The sequence below is a fragment of the Lepidochelys kempii genome, chromosome 26 (genome assembly GCF_965140285.1).
Source record: "Lepidochelys kempii isolate rLepKem1 chromosome 26, rLepKem1.hap1, whole genome shotgun sequence".
NCBI lineage: Eukaryota > Metazoa > Chordata > Testudines > Cheloniidae > Lepidochelys > Lepidochelys kempii.
Genome location: NC_136405.1, coordinates 11,318,835 through 11,325,205, shown reverse-complemented (window position 1 = coordinate 11,325,205; position 6,371 = coordinate 11,318,835).

Here is a 6,371-nt window from a genome sequence, read left to right as displayed (position 1 = left end):
ATCTAACTAAAATTTTACATGCACAAAAAAAAAAGCCTTTTTGAACAGAAAATGTGTTTCCAAAATGGCTGGCAAGTCCTGTTTTGACCTCTTTTCCAACCGTTTGGGAAATACAATTCACAAATGTTTTGAAACGGGAGATTCCTCAGCAGCGACCCTTTCCTGTGCACTGCTTCAGTTTTGACGAATCAGCATTTTCAAACAAAAAGAAGGTTTTGGCTGAAAATTCCTGACCAGCTGTACAGATGTTGCCCCATTGACTTCAGTGAAGTTATTCCTCATTGCCACCTGGATGAAAGCAGACTAATTCTGAATGCCCGTGAGGCTGTTGTGAAACAACGGGGAATGACCAGCTTGCCGCATCAGCACAGACATTCATCATGTGCAGGGAGGAAAGGCTGATGTCTGTTTTATACCAGAAGCTACTGTTCTAGTGTATATTGCCGTTGCACTTGCCTGCATACTCTACAGTCAATAGTGTGCCTGCCTAGCAATGCTACATAGTAATTACTGGTTTGAGGTGGGTTAAGTGTATTGAGATATTTTCCTTACTGTGAAAATTCACTAGCATGTTGTAAAGCCTTTTCTTTCCAATAAGAAAAATTTGCTTTTGAAATCTACATGGCATTGGCCCCTGAAGCAAAAGTCTACACATCTTTGAAGCTTTTGTTGTTGTTGTTAGGTCGATTGCTACTCTGGGTTCTACGTCAGTTATACGTTTGGAGAATAAACCGTTGACTGAGAACACCAGCACCAGCCATGTAGACTATTTCATGGGTAGATCTCAAAGCACTTTACAGAGGTGCATCAGTGTAATTTCCCCAATTTTTCGGTGGTGGGTGGGGGTTATGGAAGGAGGAAGTGAAACACAGAGTGTACGGGACATTTAAAATGATGGATGTCAAGGAACGGTCTTTGCTACCTCACCCCTTCACAAGGAACTTTCACTTAGGAAAGAATCATTAAAAAAAAAAAATCAGAGAAAAAATCCAGTATGGATTCTGAATATAAATATTATATGTATTGTGGTAGTAGCTAGGAATCCCAGTCATGGACCAGGACCCCACTGTGCGAGGCGCTGTACAAACACAGAATAAAAAGGTGGTCCCTCCCGCAAAGAACTTACAGTAAGTAAATATATATTCAGAGGTAAGGTGTAAAACGAGAGGTGGATTAGGCCACTTTAGGGTGGGGAGCTGCTACCACAAGGGGCCAGAAGAAGGTGGATGTCGAAGTAGGAAATGCCCTACTTTAACTCCCATCTTCTTACACCATATTGGTAGCTGCTTTTCCTGCTGTCTCCTTTGGGCCAGACTTTCACGAGCTCATCTCCCATTTAGGATACATCTACACTGCAATAAAAAACCCACTGCATGGCCACAGTGGGCCTAGACTCAGACTCAAGAGAAGGAAAACAATTCTCAAGGTTTCTTCCTGGTCCTGCTTGCAGGCAGAGGCTCTGGAGGGAAGCCTGTGATCAGAATGCATTCAGAAGACAGGCAGCCTACAGTAGGGTGGGGTAAGTTTTGCCTCTCTGTTTTAAGGAGCAGCCTGCTTCGTTTCTCTCTGTTTTGGGTGGTTGTGTGTAATCGTTCTGAACTGAGACAATATGGGTGAGGTGATATCTTTTAGTGGACTAGTTTCTGTTGGAGAAAGAGACAAGCTTTCAAGCTCCACAGAGCTCGTCTCTCTCATATCCTGGGACTGACACAGCTACAACAACACTGCAAACATCACTCTGAATTATAAGAAATAAAGTAGTGTTACACTGCAAGCTTCCAACAGAAGTATTTTTTAAATCTATCTCCTCTGTTTTGTATGCCATGAACACAGCAGATCCAAAGGAAGACGGAGGTGGATGGGGAAAAAAGAACAGAGACAGAACAAAATAAGGAGGGAGTTAAAAAGAAAGTAGAAGAAGAGAGAATAGAACAGAGAGAAGTGGCGGGGAGGAGAAGGTGAGGGAAAGGAATAGAGAAAATAAGAGAGCACTCACTACTTCTAAGGTTAGTCATATGTATTTGTACTCTGTTTACTGGTGCTCCCGAGAGATCTAACACTCAGGCTGGCAGGACAGAGTTTATTATGCATGCACTGCTGAGCCTTCTTTTTCCTCATGCTTTTGCAAGGAAGATGCCAAAATATCCATTGCCCAGGACCCCTGCAACTGGCCCTGTCTCTCTCAAGCTGCTTCCCAGCAGACAAGTAGCAACAGCTACACTGCTGCGAGCGTCACGAATTGGTCCTTGTGTTGGCAGCCTTAGAAATCTAGCTACTTACAGTTACAGGCACATCAGCAGTTTGCACTTCTGCTACCTGTTGTCTGGATAAAAAGAAGACGTGGGGTACATCTACACTGCTCAAAAAGATCTGCAACACCGCTGCGTTTGGCCTGGGGCAGCTGACTCTAGCTTGCAGGGCTCCAGCTGCAGGACGAGACAATTGCAGTGACTTTGGGTTGGATCCCAGGCTCTGGGACCCTTCCCCGTCATGGTGTCTCAGAGTCCAGACACCACAGAATCATAGAAGATTGGGGTTGGAAGAGACCTCCGGAGGTTCATCTAGTCCAACCCCCGGCTCAAAGCAGGACCAACCCCAGTCTGAGCTCAAACATCTACACTGCAGTTTTATAGCCCCACAGCCCAAGCCCCAGACAGCTGATCCAGACCAGCCACATGTCTTTTATTGCAGTGTAAACACATTGTCCCCAGGTCTCCCAAGCCAGCGCTCTTCTGCAGCACTGAATTCATACCATTTTCAAGCAACAAAAAGTTTGAGAAGAATCATCTGTTTCTTATCTATATTAAGTAGCCCCTAGATGCCCCAGCAAAACAGAACACTAGCAGCTATCCTCAGTGGTTACAAATCACGACTGTACCGGAAAATATTAACTGTTCCTGATTCAGCGCAAAGCCCTATTGTCTCATATAGATGCCCATATCAATATGCACACCCATAATATCTGTATTATGATAGCAATTATAGATCTCAAATGAGCTTGGAACCCCATTGTGCCAGGCATTGCACAGACACATGGGGGTATGTCTACGCTGCAATCACAGGATGTTGGACAGACACACCCGAGCTAGCTTTGACCTGGAGTGAAGCCACAGCATCTTGGGCTTCAGCACGAGCTGTACAAGCCTACCTCCATCCCTGGGTAATTATATGGGTTGCTAGCCCCACCCACACTGCCACAGCTTCACTGTTCCACCAGTGCCCAAGTGAGCTCTTATCAAGTGATTTCAGTGTAGACATACCCGTAGCGAGAGAGAGTCCCTGTCCCAAACAGTTTACAGTGTAGGCAAGACAGACAAAGATGTATCGACTCCTGGGGGCAGGGATTGTCATTTACTATCTCTTCATATAGCACCTACTACAATGGTGGCTGTGACCTTTAGGCATTAAATGTTAAGTAAGAAAGGGAGTATTAATAGCCCCATTGTACAGATGTGGGAACCAAGGCACAGGGAGACAGTGACTTGGCCAAGGAAGCCTGCTGCAGAGCTGGGAATTGAATCCTGAGGTGCTGGACTGGGACCAGGAGACCTAGTCACAAGCCCCACCTTCCATTTGGTTTGCCTATAAAAATGCTTGTTTTGTTCCCACTGCGAGGGAAGCTGGCATTAAAGCAAGGATGGAAAGTTCTTGCTTTATCCCTCTGCTGCTCTATAACTCTGCAGAGGCCGCGCACAATCTGAGTCCTGTACTTAGAACATGCTACACATGGAGGTTTTGTCGTCTGGGAGCACGAACACAAATTAGAATTGGGGTGATGTTAGTGAGTGTGGTAAACAGCACCAGGGTCCAGTATCTACAGGAGAAGAAAGCCCATTGGCTTTGTTCCACAAGTTCAGAGTTCTGGACTATTACCTGCCACTAAGGCTATTCTACATCAGTGATTGGACTGCCCTCACTACCAGAATATCAGAGCACTTTCCAGTAGTGGTTAAGCGACGCGACTAACCTCTGTCCTGTGAGGTTCATTCTCTTTCTGTCTCATTTTGCTCAGAATTGCTTGTGCAGTGGAGTGGTTTGTTTTGGTTGGGTTTTCTTTTGGGGGGGGGGGGGATGGCATTGTGTTTTTGGTTACCTTCCCACGTTCTCAAGCTCCCGTGTTCGCGTCCATTCCCTAACTGTCAGGATGGAACACACCAAAATAGAATTTTCATCTCCTGGTTCTGGTGCTGCTGATCTTCAGAACTGGGTGCTGAACGGACATCCTAATGGCATTAAGGCGTCAACACAGGGCCAGATTCTCCTCTCACTTACACCTGTGTAAATCAGTAGTAACTCCATTGAAGTCAATGGAGTTACCCACGTCTAACGGAGAGGAGAACCAGGGCTGGCTTTTAAAATTTTAGATGCGAGACAACTCCTCCAGTTAGCTCTCTCTGTGTAAGGAAAACTACAACTGGAAGGAATACGAGTTTGACCCCCTGCCAGCTGTCGTGTCAGCTTTCCATTGTGCAGCCTGCCAGCTTGTACAGGTAATGAATGCCCTCTATACCTCCCGGGGAATGAAGAGAACTACTAAATCCTCGTGCCTGCTTTTGCCTGCTGCAAACCCAAAGTATGAGCAAGCTCCTGCAGCTCTCCACTGCCAACCAGTCCCCTCACAGAGTGAATTCTTTTCCGTATTCAGCAAAGAGTCTGCAAAAGCCAGCTCATTTTTACACTGAGCCAACCCAGTCCTTCACTCTTCACTGATTTTCCAGGTTTCATCACAAGTGAGAGAGCTGCCATTTCTTGCTTAGATTGCTGCCTATTGTGTTACAGTAGAATCTCTTCGGGTTGAATTCACTCCTGTGCAAAGAGCCAGCACAAGGCCCATGAAATTCCACTTAAGCCCTCAAAATTGGGCCTAAGTGGTGCGTTGGCTTTGTACTGGCACAGGTGTGAATTTCATCACAGGTGCCCCTATGAGATGCAGGTCACAATTACCAAAGCACAGTGAGAGGCACTACAGAAACACGTCAGAAAGGAACCCTTTCATACTGCATTTGTATAAACTGATCTACCTGTTCCTTTTCTGGGTAAAGCTACACTGATCTCAGTTAACAGGCTTTCCGTTAGGACTTTTTGCAACATGGAAAACAAGAACCTAAAGGTGATGTATTTTTAAATTCTGCATCCACAGACATGGGAAAGAGAGCACCCCGCTATCATAGGGTGTCATCATCTCTATCCCCCTGCCAATGCAGGATTAAGTCTGTTCCCATGTGTGCATTAATCCTTTGCATCGGTAGAGGGAGCAATCCTGACCCCACAAAGATTAGCAGAAGAACTTTCCTCAGTAGCCACTGTCCTTTCCATTCAAAATCCCTCTTTTTATGGACATCAGATAGGATGATTGGCCATCTTCAACACCAGATATTAATCCTAGTAACCGAGGTATCATTGGCCGAGTGAAGTGAGACCCATCATTCAGCATGACGATACTTTTCTGTTTGTCTATAACACGATAAAATCAGGATGATTATTTCCAACAATTTTTTCCCCTCCCTGCTGTTTTCATTTAATGGTTTTAATGGCGTGTGGAATGCCCTGCGATCCAGTCTTTCTGAAAGGACTCTCTCCTTCCATTATGTCAATAGTTTCCACCTGCTTCGCGTCCATTCTTTTTTGTCAATAGCAGCCTCTCCCAGCATTACTACAATAGATTGACCTTTTGAGACTCTAAAATAAGCCACAGAATCTTGACAGCCTTAAAAACACAACAGCACATTAGGACCTCTGACTTATGATCCTTTTCAGTAGCTTTTGTCTATTTCACTGCTCTGAGGACACCACAACACATTCTGTGTATATAAAATGAATATTCAGGAATGGAGCAGCTTGACTTACAAGTAGGGTAACCATCCATCCCATTTTTAAAGGGACAGTCCTGTTTTTTGGAACTTTTGCTGATATAGGTGCCTATTACCCCCGACTCCCTGTCCCGTTTTTTCACAGTTGCTATCTAGTAACCCTACTTACGAGGAGATTTTTTGCATTTTAAGGACACTAGGCCAGATGGTGCATTCTTTTTATGCAATGTGGGCCATGGGAAAGAGTGGGAAACTGGTACCTTTTAAGCCTCCTTTGTGCCTCCCTACTTCTGTACCCAGCCCCTAGAGCAGCTCTCAGCTACACGGGTTTTGCGTGACTGCCTGAGAGGCACAATTCGGGAGCACAGCCCTAGAGCCAGTCAGGAAATGGTTTTCCCATCCCAGAAACATTTTCAAGGTTTCAAAAATGTTTCCTACTCTCCCCCACCCCCTCAAACCAAAATTCTGTGAAGTGAAAATCTGTCGTCTTTTTTTCAGATCTGTCAAAATATTTCATTCCCGTCATTTTGAAAGGCTTCATTTTGATTTGGACCTTTTACA